The 18,680-nt window shown below is 36.3% G+C and overlaps 1 long non-coding RNA gene across 1 annotated transcript in view; it reads right to left on the bottom strand.

Moving 5' to 3' along the window:
- LOC133249498 (uncharacterized) overlaps positions 1-8,381 on the bottom strand; it is a 239,258-nt gene extending 230,877 nt beyond the window's left edge. The window contains exon 1 of the long non-coding RNA XR_009736987.1: positions 8,245-8,381. This is a non-coding gene — a long non-coding RNA (uncharacterized LOC133249498). The remainder of the gene's footprint in view (positions 1-8,244) is intronic.
- Between the last annotated feature and the right edge of the window lie 10,299 nt (positions 8,382-18,680).

The raw sequence follows: 18,680 nt of genomic DNA, 5'->3' as shown, positions 1-18,680 counted from the left end.
CAGGCAACATTTCCATATGCAAAATAAGTGCATCACATTGGATTGTGTGTTTGAGACTAAATGATATTCTCAAAATTTCCTGCAACATGCAAAAAAGCACTCACATTAAAGGGTTGAAGGATTCTTTCATTTAGCAGGAACATTTTTTAGCACTTTGAGGGACTATATTAAGCATACAGAGAGCTCAAATCAACACCTCACTCACTGTGAAATTCCAAGTCAGAGAATCATTTTATAAAACATGATAGGGCCCTTCTAGTAACACTGATAACCCAATCCTGTTGAATCCTGTTGAAACCATGGAACATTGAATTGCATCAAATATAATATGCTATCAACAAGTAGGCTTTATAAGTTTAAATTTTAGCAAAGTAAATAAAGACAAACTGATTGCACATTAATTTGATTACTTTTATTGAATGTGTGACTGGCATCATATAAATATTATGAATGACTTGGTCTAATACAATAAAATCTATCCAATTGGAATTCTTGCAAAAACATATCCTAAAAAAATTAGAAGAATGAAAAACACTGGCATAGAATCGCCTCAGAAATCTCAAATGGAATTATCTGATGGATCTGGAATGCCATTAGAAAAATTTCTATTCATTTACTTGAAGATCTGTAGAGAGAAGGTTAGAAGTCTTGGTATAATGGAACAGGAGCTTTCTATGTAGACACTGCAAGAAGGAATAGCTACAATGACACGACCTAAGAATACCACCTTTATCCTGAGTTACTAATTTTAATATTTTCATTTACAATTTATTTCAAAAGTTGGTCTAATACTCCTACTCTTACTCTTTGATGAACAAACTTTCATCAAAATGGCCTTTCTAAGGGATAAACTCTTCAGTTTACAAAGACTACATTCTATTCTTAAGCAAGCAATTCTGATTTTATATGTGTAGCACCATTAACTAGAAATGGAAAAGTTGCTTTTTATTTTGTACGTTTTTTGCTGTAAATTTTACTACTTCAAACTTTTTTTGTGTCTGCCAAAGGGAAAAAAATAAACAAAATCAATATTTGAGTTTAAACTTGAAAATATGATGAGAAGAAATTAGTGTAGCTACAGTGCATATGGGTGTGTTGTTCTTTGCTTTGTTTTGCCTATTTTCTAGAATGTAAGCTTATGAAACATATATTTACAGACAGCTTCTTCTCTGCCTGTTACAGAGATTAACAATCCCTTTCTCTCGATGAGCATAGATGCTATCATTTACTGAGTAGTTGTGTGTGCTCCATACTATACTAAGTTCTTTAGACTCATACAAGAATTCTATGACAAAGGTCAGATTAAAATGGTGAAAACCTGTACATTATTCATTCAAGAAGTATTTATGGAGCAGCTACTACCAGACATTATTCTGGGCTTTGACAGTATAAGAATAAACAAACAAACAAAATGAACCTTAAGTCACTGTTCCTGTAGAAATAACAAAAATAGGAAAAAGCATTCAGAGATGAAAGAATATTTTTAAATTATGACAATTTGAAAACAAATCAGAAGTTACAATGCTAACAGAAAATGCTGAGAAAATATATTCAAAAAATACATTCAAAAGGCAATCTAGAATTGTATGTCCAGTTCTAGAAAGAGGGAAAAATGTGAAAATCATTAGATGGAAACAAACTGATTCTTCCCATTAATAGATTCTAAATAAAAGCAGTTAAGATATACTTCTAGAAGAGGACAAATCATCCATAATAGAAGGTCAGCAAAGCATACAGGAAGGGTGAACAAAGTAGAGTCCACAAAATACCAATAACAATAGTGGTGGTCACACTATTATTTGTGTATGGATAGGTCCTTACCTTAAAAATTATATCTACAAACACACATCAGTATTTTCTTTATTACCATTATATATATATATATACACACACACACACACACACACATATATATACATAATGTATACAGTATTATGGGGAAATTTTCCTCTAAAAATTTAACCTGAAATAGATCAATTTATATGAAGAGAAAATTAAGTTCTGTTATCCTTTAAACAAAATTATGAATAATGGCTTCTTCTAGGTGCTGCTGTTTTAATCAATTGTTATTTTTATTGCCTATTTTTATGCTCAAATTGTCACAGCTTAGCCAGTGGGAGGTCTTTTTAAGCTGGCTTCCAAGTCTTGTCAACAGCATATCAGAACATTTCAAAGTGTACTTGCTTGCTGGTAACAAAAATTTCTACCCTAATCTTGAAATATCTCTTTCCCAAGGCATAGAATTATCTCCTCCTAGAAGCACTGATATTTTTAGTTGAGAGTTACCATTTCTCTATGATATCCCTCCTTGAAATTCTAACTCCTCACAAAACTATAATTAAACCTCCTTACTTTTATAGTCTGATGAACTAAATAAATTTTATTAAAATTTATATAATTACTTGATTTTTAAAAATCTGTCAATAAAAACTGCCTAAAAAACAGTGCTAGTATTTTGAGTGATTTGTGATATTTTATTCTGCTATGATTTTATGCACTCAAACTGCATTTCAGCCCAATATCTCTAATTATTTCCAGGAAGTTTCATAATTTTTCAAATTTTTATACAGCAATATTCCTAAAGGTGTTGCTTTCTTTAATACGTTTTATAATTACTTTTAATTATGAGACAAAAATTTTAAATCAACTGCTTGGCAAATGTCAAGACATATACTTCATCCATCTATGAAATAAAGTGAAAATGTTAGTCGCTCAGTTGTGTCTGACTCTTTGAGACAACATCCATGGCAACTGTAGCCTGCCAGGCCCCTCTGTCCAGGGAATTCTCCAGGCAAGAATACTGGAGTGGGCTGCCATGCCCTCCTCCAGGGGACCTTCCTGACTCAGGGATCAAATCCAGGACTCCTGCAGTCCAGACAGACTCCTTAGCTTCTGAGCCACCAGGGAAGTCCCCATCCATCTATACACAAAGACTTAAAAAAAAATTTTTTTTTGGTAGTACATTTTTTAATTAAAATAAGAAAAGCATTGTATCTGTAAACAATAAGGCAAATTAAAATTGGAAACAATCTTAATTTTTGCTTGGAGAGAAACTAAGATTCTGATGCATGCAAAAGGATGCAACGCATCATGGAAGTTCGGTATCTAAGCCCTCACGGAAAAAGCATCTTCAGATCTCTTTGATGATACTTATATGGGAAAATGGTACCCTCTGGTACAAGACTGATTGAAACTGACACTTTCAAGTCTATGCTCAAATTGGAAAAAGGTCCCCTAAGGATAGAGAGGCAATACTCAATTAAAGATGCTTGATTGTTAGAGAAAATGATACTGATTATCTTGCCTCTGAACCTCAAATTAATTATGCAAGATAATCCTTACAATTTAAGACTGCCTCTATTTATGTGATCTATTAGAACTATCTTGAACTTCCTGGCCACTTAACATATGGCTTTTCAAAAGTAGCTGGAAAACGTGTTTCTTTCCTAGCCAGAATTTATTCAAAAATTCTAAGGACAATAACTTGAGATATATCATCTAGACACATTAATATTTATAAATCTAGGTTTAGCTTTGCCAAAACAGAGCTGCTACTAGAATCCACGCTCTCACAATCATTCAGATTTGTACAGTTTAAAAACCAAAAGTAATTTTGGCTGAATCTGAAATGATAATTTGTCCCAAATCATTGCCTTAAGGTCCTATAGTCATTACAATGGGAAAGCAAAGCAAAGAAATTGATCTATAGTAAAAGGTAGGCTTCCCTAAGGTTGTTTCTATGCTAGGATCATCAGTTAATACATAATTTTAAATATCTGTATAGAGTACAAAATCTGATGTTTTTTTGAAATACCAACTAGGTTATGTTGCATGCACCAGTTCCAATTATCTGATTCTGAGTAACTCCAGGACTATGTTGAGAGTTCTGAGGCACCCTGACTCCAAGAAACTAGAAAGAATTTCTTAGAACATTACCTCTACCTTTCAAAATATGAACGAATATTCTTTCCACTTCAAATTAAGGTATCTAATGCATTTTGATTTCTATAAACATCTTTGAAACTAAATGTTTATTATATCCAAAGATGTTCAATTTAATAGGAAAAAAACCTTCACTCAATGCCTACTAAAAGCCTATATACCTAGAAATGGGGATAAAACAGTGAACAAAATAGACACAATTTTTCCATCACTGGGTTCTCATATTAGCAGGAATGTAATAATTTTTATAATAATTATCTAAATAGTAAAAGATCTTCAACACTATTTAACAAACTAAATCCAATAATGCATAAAGAGGACCATACACCATGATTAATTTGGATTCATTCCAGTGTCATAAGGATGATTCAATATACACATCAATCCATGTGATACATCACATTAACAAAAGGAAAGATAAAACCACACAATCACCTCAGTAGATACAGAAAAAGCATTTGACAAAATTCAACATTCATTCATGATAAAAAGTTTCACCAGAGGTAACATATCTCAACATAATGAAAAACCATTTATGACAAACCCACTGCTAACATAATACTCAGTGGTGAAAAGCTGAAAGCCTTCCCACTAAACTCAGGAATAAGACAAGGATGTCCACTTTAATTGTGTCTATTTAACACAGTATTAGAAATCCTAGTCACAGCAATCAGGTAAGAAAATAAATAAAAGGTATCCAAACTGGAAAATAAGAGGTAGAACTGTCACCATCTGCAGATGACAAGATACTCTATATAATGAACCCTAAAGTCTCCACCAACAAAAAAAAAAAAAAAAAAAACCTATTGGAACTAACAAATGATTTCAGCATGGTAGTAGCATACAAGATTGACACATGGAAATCCATTGCATTTCTATACATTATTAATGAAATACCAGAGACAGTTAAAAAAAAAAAAAATCCCATTTAAAATCACGTAAAAACATGCCTAGGAATAAACTTAACCAAGGAGGTGAAAGGTTTATATGCTGAAAACTATGAGACATTGATAACGGAAATCAAAGGTGATTCAAAGAAATGGAATGATATCCCATGATGTTGGATTGTGGGAAAGCTGGACAATTACATATAAACTAGACATTTTTCCAAAGAAGACATACAGATGGCCAACTGGCATGTGAAAAGATGCTCTGTGTTGCTAATTATTTGAAAAATGCAAGTCAAAATCATAATGAGATATTACCTCACACAGGTCAGAATGGCCATCATAATAAAGTCTACAAATAACAAATGCTGGAGAAAAGATATTTCATCAAAATGAAAGAATGGTTGCTCTTCAAGGGTACTGAACACAGAATAATTACAAATATACTTTAATAAAAATCTTAATATTAAAAGAATGATTACTAAGAAGAGGCTTACCATTTCTAGGCCATTTTATGCCTTTTTGTTTGATGCCAAAATAATCAGCCAAATTTCATGTCTTCTTCATGGCCAATAATAGATTATGTTTCCTTTTTAGAGTCTTTCTTCTTAAATCTTTTCAGAAGACGTATCTTTCTTTTTGAGTTGTTCCTTTAAACTCTTTCTAAGGTCCCTTTGTATCTTTCCAATTTTGAAACAGAGAACTAAATATTAAACTCTAGAACTACCTGACAAATTGTATATGAAGCAAAAGAATGATCTTAGGAACTCAAATGCTCCATATGTTTTCTTTCTTTAATATTGTTTTAGAAGCCTTAAATGAGGAGACTATGCATAGTGGGTCAATGGAGGCAAAGGCCTCCTGCACAGAGGAAATCCTGACTGACAACTTCCTCATCACCTCTTTTCTTATTAGGACCTCAGACCCTGTGCCCTCTGTTTTCTTGTGTGCTACCATGTACTTCTTCCAAAGAGAGTTTTCCATGATCCTAAACAACTCAGCTTTCTCACAGTTTTTGCAGATTGTCCATTGCAAAAATAAAGAAATTAAGATAACCTTAACTAATCATAAGGATCTTATATTTTCAGTAAGTTACTGAGCAAAATAACTCCAACATCTGTAAGACCTAGAAAGAAAACTATGCCTCCAGTCTTTTGGCTCTCTCTCTTCATTCCCTTTGGTTCTGGTGATGTTACACCTCAGCAGACATGAGATAGATACATTTTGCTACTTGGACTGGTGATTCTGATAAGGATGAAAAAAGTTAATTATTTCTTAATGACACACATATCCCTTCAGGGGTGGGCAATAAAGGATCCCATATTTCTTTGCACACAGCAGTCTCTAAGTAAACATCTGTTGAATGAATGAACTAATGACAAACAAGTTACAGATGACACTGAATCCTTTAAATCATAAGGTCAAGGTAAGTTTCCTCTACATTTTAAGAAATAGAGACTTTTATCGTTTTTTTGGTTTTTGCTTCTGCTTCATGAAAGTAAATTATAATTACCTTATTCATCATTCTCAGACAAGGGATGACAATTCATTCTTCTTTCATGAATAATTAACTCAAAATATTAAAGTTCATAGAGGTAATCTAAGATATTAGGGAAGCAGCTGTTTTTTCCCAAAGGAAATTACAAATCATGGCAGTACAAATCCTTTTTGGAATAAGGCAACATCATAAACCTATAAGTTAAAATGTTTTACTTATCAATTTTTAATTACAATAGGAAACAGAAAAATATATTCAGTTAACACATTAATAAGTATAGTCTTTGTCTAGGTTATGGGTAGAAATAGAGAAGGAAGCAAAAGAGATCAAGAAGATGGAGGGAGAGGGAAAATGGAAGAGACAAAAGGAAAGAAAGAAGCATGCGGGAAGAATCGAAATAGAGAATTATATCCTATTAAAGGCTTTTTTTTTGGAGAAGGAAATGGCAACCCACTCCAGTACTCTTGCCTTGAAAATCCCATGGACGGAGGAGCTTGGTGCAGGCTACTGTTCATGGGGTCGCAAAGAGTCTGGCGCGACTGAGCAACTTCACTTTCACTTTCACTAAAGGCTTTTTAAGCAGTTACTGCTCCAGGCTGTTAAAGTTGGCCTATGGTGTTTCCCCAATAGGATTAAACAGTAAAGTCAAAATTTGAATTTTCCTAAAGAGTCAAAGGATAATAAGCTATGAGCTGAAAGTTTCCTATAATTTAAAGACTATAATAAAATTTTAATATTAATTTAGGGAGAGAAATACATTTTTCCTACTCTATCAGTTATAAATAAGTTTCAACTGCAAGTAAAGAAAACATGATTAAGAGCAGCTTAAACAGTTTCTTTTTTTCCCTCACAGAACAATAAGTTTAAGGGAAGGCGGTACCTGTGTTCACTGACTGTTCAATGATGTTACTGAGAGTTCACAAACTTTTTTCTCTATGCCCTGGCCACAGTAAGAGACCTCTTTTCATCATTGTGGCCTCCCAATCTCTTAATAACTCCTGAACTAACAGGCCTCATGACAACAGGTAAGGAAAGAAGAGCGCAACTGGAGAAAAGTAATAAAGAATAAGGCCAAAAGGGCCTTTCTGCATGCCTGTCCCTCCTCATCAGAGAAGCCATGGCATCTGGGACAGCTCACTCAGCCCCTTGGGCTTGCATCTCACAGGCCAGTACCACATCTCATAAGGAGACGGGCTTGTGAATGGGATTGTGTAAATCACCATGTTCACCACACTCACATTTTTAAGAGTTCTATTTATTTTGCCTGGGGTCACAGCCACTTTTGCTTTGGTAGCCATGCTCCAGTGATCTAGTGGCAAGCAGAAGAAAGATTTTGCCCTCATATGAAATTTAGTTCAGGGACAAATATATTGTCTTGCTATTGTACTCATTCATTCAAAGACACACTCTAATTTACATAACATGGATCTTATAATCAAATCAATAGCAGGCCTTTGAAATTTCAAAATGCCACCACAATACATGAAACTTCTCCAGTCTGCCAGGTCCTTACAGTTTAAAATGCAAAATACTGTGTGCTCCAAGCAAACTTAATTCTTTATGAATTTAACTTGTCATCTAAGTCTTACAACAGAAGTACTTGACCTTGTGTATATTCAGTGAATACAACCGAACATGAATATTCTCATTTTCTCTCATGGACACTAGGGAAAACACAAGCTTGTAAGACAAATTATGTACTCTTTCTGAGTTCTCTGAACAATAAACCTAATTCAAAGTTAGTATTCCTAATAATTACACACACATACACATTTATATACTAGGGTACATACATATATATATATTTGTGTGTGTGTGTGTATGTATACAACCATATATAAGTATATATAAACTATCACATATAATTAGTATATATAAACTGGGCTTTCCTGGTAGCTCAGATAATAAAGAATCTACCTGCAATGCAAGAGATCCAGGTTTGATCCCTGAGTAGAAGGGAATGGCGACCCACTCCAGTATTCTTTCCTGAAGAATTCCTCAGACAAAGGAGCCTGGCAGGCTACAGTCCATGGGGACGCAAAGAGTTGGACATGGCTGAGAAACTAACACACCTAAAAGAAAAAAAAAACAAACTGGTAGACATACTTATATATATAAAACATATATTTTAATAAGTTACATATATATAAACTATCATAGATAATGGTTTCTGGCACTTTACTATGGCTTCATGATTATTTTTATCAAAATTCTTATTATCAATACATTATATTAGAAATGTTTGCATATCATGCTCTCCCACTAGTTGTAATCTCTATAAGGATGCAAGGATTTTGTCACTTATTTCTAAATTCATACTCTCTAGAATAGAAATTTCTACCTGGAAATTAGTAGGTACTTCTTTTTCTCAGAATGAATTAATGAAAGAATGAGTTGGATTTTTTACTTTCTCATTCAGGTCAGTGTCAGGTCAGTGATGCTGACCTGAATGAGAAAGTAAAAAATCAAACTCACATTTGATGATCCACATTGCTATGATTGTGCTAATACGTTAGAGTTGCTTCCAACTAAAAATCGTTGCTCTCCGTTGGGTTCCAAAGGCATGAAGTCACTAGTCACTACAGTCCCTGACCTTCAACATAACCTGAAGGTAGTTCAAGGTGAAAATCAGGAATGAGGCCCTCTGTGCTCTGAGAAAAACTGGCAGAATAGGCCTTCCGATAGTTAGATATTTTCAGGAGAAGATTTTAAGAGCTCAATTTCTTGCATCTTTTCATACCTAGAAAAGCCCTGAAATCATTAATGGAGACATTTGCTCCTCATGACTAGCAGCAACCTTCTGCCAAAATGTGTGCTTGAATGCACATATCATCCTTCACTAAAATCATATATACCCTGGTCTTCCCTCTACCTCTTTGGAGCAGTACCTCAGAGATACCCGAGTGGCTGTCTCTGGGATGTAGTCCTCATTTGACCCCAAATAAAACTTAAGTCACAACTCTCACGTTGTGCTTTTATTTTTTTTAAGTGCTAACATATTTTTGAAAGAAAAAATTAATGAATCTCTTAATGTCCTTCAGATGCCACTAAGAATAACATGATTTCATATTTCTAACATTGCCTTAGGTCCAATGATTATATAGAAGTTGATATCAAAAGCTGACCTATCACTATTGAGATTCCCCTCTAAAATTACATTCAAGTACCATTGCCAGATAGTGAAAGACAGGGAAGCCTGGAGTGCTGCAGTGCATGGGGTCTCGAAGAGTCAGACATGACTGAGCCACTGAAAAAACCCACCACAATTGCCAAATGCCAACACTAACCTAAACCATTCATTATTTTAATTTTCTATTCAGAAAAAAAGCAACATTTTTATCAACTTGTCTTACAATTACTTAGAAGCAAAAATACAACTTTAAAATAAAAAACAATCAGGTCTAAGATCTGATTTTATTTACAAGCTAATAAATTAGTCCTATTTTTCCCTGGATGCTGGCAGAAGAGACAAAACTCCTGAGTCAGAGACAAAGGGTTTTATTACTCATGGCACAGCAAGCAGCTGGAGCATCAGCATATTTACAGTGGTTCTTCTTGCCCCCAGATCTCACAAGGAAACAAGGAGGAGCCCAGATAGACACTACCCATGCAGGGTATGTGCATCCTAACCGAAAAAAAAACTGAGATTGGGGAATCCAAAACCACTTTTATAGAAAGGAATAAACAAGCTTGCCCTTTGTCTGGGGGTAGAAGGAGATATTATCTCATCTCTCAACCTTATCAATTGCATAAACAGCCCTGAAAAATGACCTCAGTAAACAGCAGTTAGGGCTGAATCTTAGGACATTCAGCAAGACATAAAGGACAACTAGTGACCTACAAAGGACTCCCTCTCCCAGTGAAGCTATTATTACATAAGCACAAATAAATCATCAACCAAAATTTGCAAATTTTTGTTTATTCTGCAGAAAACAGAGAGCAAGCGTATTTCTAAGTAGTTCAATGTTTGGGTTCCACTTAGCTTTTATTCCTACCTACTATGACTAGAGCAAAGAGTTCATAAATGAAATACAAGAAATGAGGCTGCAGAGGAAGTCAAGGTCAGAGGATGAAGGATTTTAAACACCATGATAAGATCATTAGATACACCCAAAGAAAACAGGAGTTACTTGAGGGTTCAAAGTGAGAGAAATTCAATTAGCATTTTAGATAAATGGCAAAAATAGAGGTGGCAGCAGCAGCAGCTTAGTCACTCAGCTGTGTCCAATTCTTTGCAACTCCATGGACTGTAGCCCACCAGGCTCCTCTCTTTATGGGGATTCTCCAGGCAAGAATACTGGAGTGGGTTGCCATGCCCTCCTCCAGGGGATCTTCCCAACCCAGAGATTGAACCCAGGTCTCCCACATTGCAGGTGGATTCTTAGCATCTGAGCCACCAGAGAAGCCCAAAAATAGAGGCAGGAAGGCTAATTTGGAGGCAGTTGAATCATTGTGACTTGACCCAAAGAGTAGGAGTCAGGATGCAGATAAAAGTAGACATGAGATATGTTTAAAAGGTAAAATTGTCCTAATTTAGAGTTTAATTGTATACAAGAGGTAAGGAAGAAGAATTTAAGAAAACTGTCTGCTTCTGGACTTCCCTGGTGGCTCAGATGGTAAAGCGTCTGTCTACAATGTGAGAGACCTGGGTTCGATCCCTGGGTTGGGAAGATTCTCTGGAGAAGGAAATGGCAACCCACTCCAGTACTCTTGCCTTGAAAATCCCATGGACGGAGGAGCTTGGTGCAGGCTACTATCCGTGGGGTCGCAAAGAGTCGGGCACAACTGAGCGACTTCACTTTCACTTTCTTTTCTGCTTAAGCAGCCACAGAATGGTGACACTATTCCTTAATGCACAAAGCACAGAGAATGTAACAAATGAGAGAGTGAAAGTGTTTAGTTCTTTTGATACTATAAGGAGTTTGAGATGTACTGGGACATCTAAGATGTCTAATAGAAGTTGATATGCAGACATGGTGCTTCAGAGATAAAGCTAGGCCTGTGCCATAGAACTAAATGGTAACTGAAGCCTCTGAAGGAGAAGGAGATCATGTGGGAGCATATGAAGAATAAGAAGGAAAAAAAAAAAAAACAGGCTCAGGTGATAACTTTCAAGAATAACCAAACCCTGCATCACAATCCCTCAAAGACTCAAAAGAATTACAATCAGAAAGAAGAAAGAAAATCAAGAATGCATGATACCACAGTCACTATGATTCCACAGAATATTTCAAGAAAAGAGACATCAGAGTCAAATGCTATGGTGAATTCAATTGACTTCAGGACTTAACATGTTTATTAAATTGAATAAGGAGCTCTTTGATGTGAGCAGTTTCATTGGAATCATGGAGGAAGAAATCATGTCAACAGAAAGAGAAACAGAAGTGAGATGAAGAAATGACAGATGTGTGTGTATGCAGGCAATTGTCTCAAGAAGTGTAAAGTATAAATGGAAACAGAAAATTTCCAGGATTTGTTTTATTTTTCAATGATAGGAGAGATTTGAATATGCTTTAAATGAACATAGGAAGGAACCAATAGATAAAGATTAAAGAAGTGGATATAAGACAGGAGAGATAATCAAAAGAGATGTTAAAGGAGAATTTTCAGAAACATAAAATCACAACTCTCATACAAATATAAAAAGAACATGTATCAAAAATGCTCTTTGATTTGCTAAACAATGAGGTAACTTGTAAGATATTAAGACCAGCTCAAAGTGATTTAATCAGATGATTTACTTTTAAGTATTACCAAAGAACGGAGAAGGCAATGGCACCCAACTCCAGTACTCTGGCCTGGAAAATCCCATGGACGGAGGAGCCTGGTGGGCTGCAGTCCATGGGGTCCCTGAGGGTTGGACATGACTGAGCGACTTTACTTTCACTTTTCACTTTCCTGCACTGGAGAAGGAAATGGCAACCCACTCCAGTGTTCTTGCCTGGAGAATCCCAGGGATGGGGGAGCCTGGTGAGCTGCCATCCATGGGGTCACACAGAGTCGGACACAACTGAAGTGACTTAGCATAGCATAGCATAGCATTACCAAAGAAAGGCTTCCTGGATAGCTCAGCAATTCAGGGGATCCCAGTTGGACTCCTGAGTCAGGAAGTTCCCCTAGAGAAGGGATAGGCTACCCACTCCAGTACTCTTGGGCTTCCCTGGTGGCTCAGACAGTAAAGAATCCACTTGCAACACAAAAGACCTGGGTTTGACCCCTGGGTTGGAAAGGTCCCCTGGAGGAGGGCATGGCAACCCACTCCAGCATTCTTGCCTGGAGAATCCCCATGGACTTAGGAGCCTGGTGGGCTACAGTCCCTGGGATCACAAAGAGTTGGACACGACTGAGCAACTAAGTGTAGCACAGCACGTTATCAAAGAAATGCAAGGACAAGATTGCTTCAGATCAGATCAGATCAGTCGCTCAGTCCTGTCCAACTCTTTGCGACCCCATGAGTAAGTGCAAATTGATTAATATCCTGAAAAGCAAAAACTGAAATCTTTAGTGCTTTTATACAGAAGAGAAAATTTAGACAGACCTTATTTACATCACTATAGTGTAAAATGCATAAATGAACTATTCATGTAACTTCACTAAGTCTGGGACCTTTAAATCATAATAAACTGTGAGCTGAACAAAGTACATTCCCCTGGATAACCCTTGTGTGGACCTGTAAAACAATGACCCCCTTATGATAACAAAAGGACATTCTGTTCACCTTTGATCTTATTTACAAGTTCCAAACAATTTTTCTTGATGAGTATTTGCTAAGAATATGTATCCTCAAGTTCTTGACAATTAGCAAAACACTCAAAAAAAAAAAAAAAAAGAATGAAGTTAATGAGCTGAAATTAGAGACAGGATTATGAAAAAGGAACCCAAACTGGTGAAGGGCTCCTGGGGTCAGCAACCGTGTCACTCCACTAGGTCTGATAACAGAGCAAATGGTTACCATGACCTTTTGAGACCTATAGCTCCAGTGTAAATGCTGTGGACTTTGATAGAGGAACACATTCATCACCAACCCCTGAGCCTGAGAAGGAGGATAATAAGGGCAAGACTATTCCTCAACATTCTCCTGCTCTCTGATTTCTGGTGACTTCCACTGGCAAAATCCAACCTGGTGCCAGAGGGCAAAGGAGCCTTGATATAGGTCCTACAGCTCATTCTCCTGGGACATAAAGCAGGGTAGAAATGGTGGAAAGTGGACGCAGAGGGCAGATGAAGAATATCCAGCTCAGGAAGGGAACTAGAGCTTAGAGGGAAAGATAAGCCTTTGAGAGGAAAGAGGACTTTTAGGTAGCAGGAAGGTAAAAGGTAATGAGTGTAGTTATAAGGTTGTTTGTACATTGGAAGGTATTTCTGGGGCTTCTTAATGAATTGAATTTACTATCTTTAAAGTCATTATATGAGGATGGAGTTGATAGCAACAAGGTTGGTGAGACTGGAGGTTTTAAGAAAAGAGGAAAATTTGGGGATGCTCTTGTAGAGAAGTATAGAGGGAACTGACCAGATAAATAATAGTAAGAATTTTTGAAGGAGGGGGTAGAGGTACAGAAAAGGGGAGTTATATGTAAAGAGGATGAATTCATAGTGGAACCCATCTTCAAGATTGTTTGTTTTTTCTCCAAAATTCAGTTATAGCCTCACTTCCTTCATGACATCTCCTGTGACTTCAGTACAAGTATAAAAGAACAATGACTAATTGGTACAAACCAAAAGAATTCTCTTGATGGACTCTAATATTCATGGCTGTAGTGTCTCATTGCATTCTGATTACAAATTAGTACATTCTTTCATTGCTTCTCAGGAAAGGAAACAGATGGCCAATGGTTATGATTGGAATGAATCCATCTTGTAAGCTAAAATATCCAAGATTATTTCAGGTCAATGTGAATTCAGTAAACTTTGTAATCATATTCATATTATTTTTCATAAATTAACCAAATTAGCAAAACTTGCTCAGGGTATCAAGTGTCATCATTGGTTCTGAGAAAATACAGTGCCCAGCAATTTTTCATAACACTGACTACTAGGAGTATTTGTAAAATACTGCCTGGATTATGATACCTAATGAGTTAACAAAACAAATTTCCTTTATTATGTTACAGTTTTAGATGTTACATCTTTCATCAGGCATTTTTAACAGAAATCCAGAATGATGTAAAAGGGAAGGCCACAATTATTTCAAAAGAAAGATGTTGAAATGCAGCGTATAGTCAAACAAACTGGCTAGCAATGTAGGATGATTTGTTTTGTGCCAAAGTATGATCACGTGGCTCCGTAAGGCACAAGTTCTGAGCTTCTGTAACTTGCTGCTAACACCACTTCCAGTTCTCTTTGGCAATTATTATACATTGCTGTAACATCTACAACAGTATCTTCCAACAGCAAGTACCTCCTACTTGAATCCTGTCATTTTCTATATTTAAATAAGCCTTTTCCTAGATCATTTCAACCAAGAGTTTCAACAACAAAGAATTTGTTGAAATATCATGGTAGGCAAAGAACTGTACTATGAACTCACCAAGACTATATATCTAAGTCTCAATAAATGTCATTTTCACTTTCTACCATGTTTCTTATGGATGTGCATACATGTCCTCTCTTCTCTACTAGAATATAAATTTCTTATATGTAAGCTCTAAGGAGATCCAACCAGTTCATTCTGAAGGAGATCAGCCCTGGGATTTCTTTGGAAGGAATGATGCTAAAGCTGAAACTCCAGTACTTTGGCCACCTCATGCGAAAAGTTGACTCATTGGAAAAGACTGATGCTGGGAGGGATTGGGGGCAGGAGGAGAAGGGGATGACAGAGGATGAGATGGCTGGATGGCATCACTGACTCGATGGACGTGAGTCTGAGTGAACTCCGGGAGTTGGTGATGGACAGGGAGGCCTGGCGTGCTGTGATTCATGGGGTCACAAAGAGTCAGACACGACTGAGCAACTGAACTGAACTGAACTGAACTGAAGCTCTCTCTTATTTACCACTGTGTACCTTGTGGAAATAGCACATTGTGGGCACTCATAAGCATTTGGTAAATATTTGATGAATGAATGGATAGGTGGCTAAATGAATACAAGAGAAAATTAAATGGTCTGTTAATTAACAAATATTTGAAAAGCTCTCATCTATTTATGAGCTTTTCTGGTGGTTCAGTGGTGAAGAATCTGCCTGCAGCACAGGAACTATAGGAGACATGGATTTGATCCCTGGGTCAGGAAGATTTCCTGGAGAAGGGCATGGCACCCTACTTCAGTATTCATGCCTGGAGAATCCCATGGACAGAGGAGCCTGGCAGGCTACAGATCATAGGGTTACAGAGTCTAACACAAGTAAAGCAACTTAGCATACATGTATATCTGTTTATCACCTCAAAGGGAGTAGTGTATGCCATTGCTAACTGTTTTACTAGGCATATCAGATGAAAATGTATCTAATTATATTCTTCAATAACTATGTCATAAATCAACTAGAGAACTAAAATGAAAATTTCCTCAATGTGGAAATGTAAAGCATAAACTCTTAGTTTTGCTTTATAGATGAGATTATGAAAAACTTAAATGGTTTACAAAATTGACACAAATGCTAAGAGCAGCATTATCCATAATCACTAGAAAGACAAAAGGCTCAAATATCTACCAACTGTTAAATAAATTAAAAAATTCAGTATGTCCATGTAACGGAGTATTATGTAAAATAAGAAAGAGTGAAGTGTTAATATATGCTGTAGCACGGGTGAACCTTGAAAACATTACATAAAATGAAATTTATATGAAATGTCCAGAGGAGGCAAATCTATAGAAACAGAAAATATTTTAGTAGTTGCCAAATTTGGAAGCAGAGTGAATAAAGAGTGACTGCTAATGGGAATTAGGTTTCTTTGAGGGTAATGAAATGTTCTCAAATTAGACTGTGACAATTGTATAATTCTGCAAATATACTATAAAGCATTGAATTGTATGTTTAAATGGGTGAATGGCATGAAATATAAATGATATTAAATAAAGCTTCTTTTAAAAAGTAAAGATTAAGTGACTTGTTCAAAATTACATGAATAATTAGTGCAACCAGAACTATAATCTACTTTCTCAACAGGTACAATTATTTCTTCTTACTTTGCTGTTGTCTTGTGTGCAACAGTTGGATTTTTCACTCCTTTATTTTCTGAAATTCTTCATTGCTTTTTTGCCATTTTCATATTTTTATTTAGTTGTCTTTCTCCACCCCCCTGCCATTTCTTAACTTCCTCAAGAACTCTCATGCTGTCCTTTCCAGCTGTTAAATGACCTACATTTTAATGATCACGACTCAATTTCTTATTTGGCTGCACATCAGGATGACTTCTCATGCTATTAATCTATTTCTTTCACAAAAGGGACATTTGGGACCAAGCATGTGAAACTTCCTGGGAGGACTTTGTAGAAGAAGATGACTTTAGCAAAATGTGACCAGCAGGTGGGAAACCACGGAACAAAAGAATGACTCTGTTGCTGGAATCTTATTACATTCATAGAAATGAGAGACCAGCAAGCGTTGTTTAATCTGATCCTCCTACCCAGGAGATTGACTTACAGCTGGTGTGTGAGAAATGCCATTTTCCAGATGACTTCCTCTCCTGTTACAAGTCTGGCTATGGCCCCTGCAAAGTGCTGGATCTTCTCCATCCTTGGGTGTTTGAGACCCTTATCTTGTCTTTCCCCTCTGTGCTGGCTCTTTCCACTCATCTTTTTTTAATTTTAAGTGTTCTACTCTAGGAAGATTAATTCTTCTCTATTGAGTTCCATGTCTTTATGAATATATGTGCAGCCATGGTGATAATTTCAACTGGGACTGAGAGAAGGCATAAGGTAAATGGTGGCTCACACTGGTTAAGAAAAGCACAAGGTAATGCATTTTCTCTCTCTGCAGGGCATGACTGGATCCCTTCCTCAAACTGAAGAAATAAAAAATGGACATCTCCTCATCTATCACTGTCAGTCTCTAGAAATATGATTAGAGGTAATTAGCAGGTGACGTTTGTTCTTTTTTTCCAAGTGAAAATGTCCAGTGTGAATCTTTTGCTGGTTTAAACTGTAAAACAGATAGGTTTTCTTCCATTTTTAAAAACATTTTCTGGTGGCTTTAAGCTGTTTTTATTCACTAACTGCCCACAGTTATTATTCACTTTCCTTTAATCCCAAATTATTTGAGGGACTCGTGAAACTTTTATGGGAAAATAGGAGAATATTGGTAAGTTCATGTCGTTCAACCTATAGTACAACTTGTAAATTGTGTAGTGAAGAGGGAAAAAAAGAAGACAACAGAAGAATGTTCTAGGTATAGATATAGTAGGAATAATGGCCCAAAGTGGTGTCTTGATGTTACATTGTCATATTTCACAGAGTTAAAAGAGAAGGATTTTCATCTGTCTCCCTTCTTTCTTGCTAACAGAAGTGCAATGTGTTTTGAGTTGACAGTGTGCCCAGCCGCAAGAACTGAATCATGTCTTATCAATCATGACTTTAATGTCTCTTTTTGATTCCTTCCTATTTGGGATACTCGTGTGCCATAATGATGCTTAGAACTTCAGCAGCCATCTTTCCACCATAATGCAATAAGGAGGATAAAATTTAAATGTGCTTAATACCTGAAACAAAATGGGGTCTTTGATGACATCACTGCACTGATGAACTAGATGCCCTGCCTCCTCCAGACCCTATATAATATAAGGAAGAAAAGTGTCTCAAATGCTCAGTTGGTTGTTTATTAATTGCAGACATACACATCATAACTGAAACAGGGTCAGAGCATTTTCATACCATCAAGAATTTAAAGGATACTAAGAAATTATAGTGATAATTTAAATTTATAGTAATTATAGTAATAATTTAAAGGATACTAAGAATTATAGAGATTATAAGAAAATTTAGGCTTTTGATCAGGCTTAGATAACATAAGCCTTCCATCAAGGTCAACTGATTTCTCAGAGTTGTGTCTTTTCTCTTTTATGCCCTTCTGGATGGCATGACTGAGATGAAAGGCATAGTTATAGATAAGCAATGGATACAGCGCTGGGTCCTCTCTGAATCTTGAGGTATCATTCACAACAAGGACCACTGAGAGCTTATGGCGAGCAGTGTCTGGATTCCTGATCTCTGAAGAAGAGAATTTAGCTTTGGGAACAGAGACGAGGCTTCAACCACTCCGAGCTTCACTACAGTTTTATTACAGTGAAAAAGGGATAGATAAGCTTCTGACATAAACATCATAAGCATCAGAGAGTGCCCCACTGGCTAGTCTTATCAAGGCCTTATATACTTTTTCAATGGGTTACTAACAATAGAAAGGTCTTACCAAACCCACTCCC

This window comes from Bos javanicus, chromosome 6 (assembly GCF_032452875.1).
Source record: "Bos javanicus breed banteng chromosome 6, ARS-OSU_banteng_1.0, whole genome shotgun sequence".
NCBI lineage: Eukaryota > Metazoa > Chordata > Mammalia > Artiodactyla > Bovidae > Bos > Bos javanicus.
Note: the sequence above shows the minus strand (reverse complement) of the source record. Positions and strands in the feature narration are given on the sequence as shown.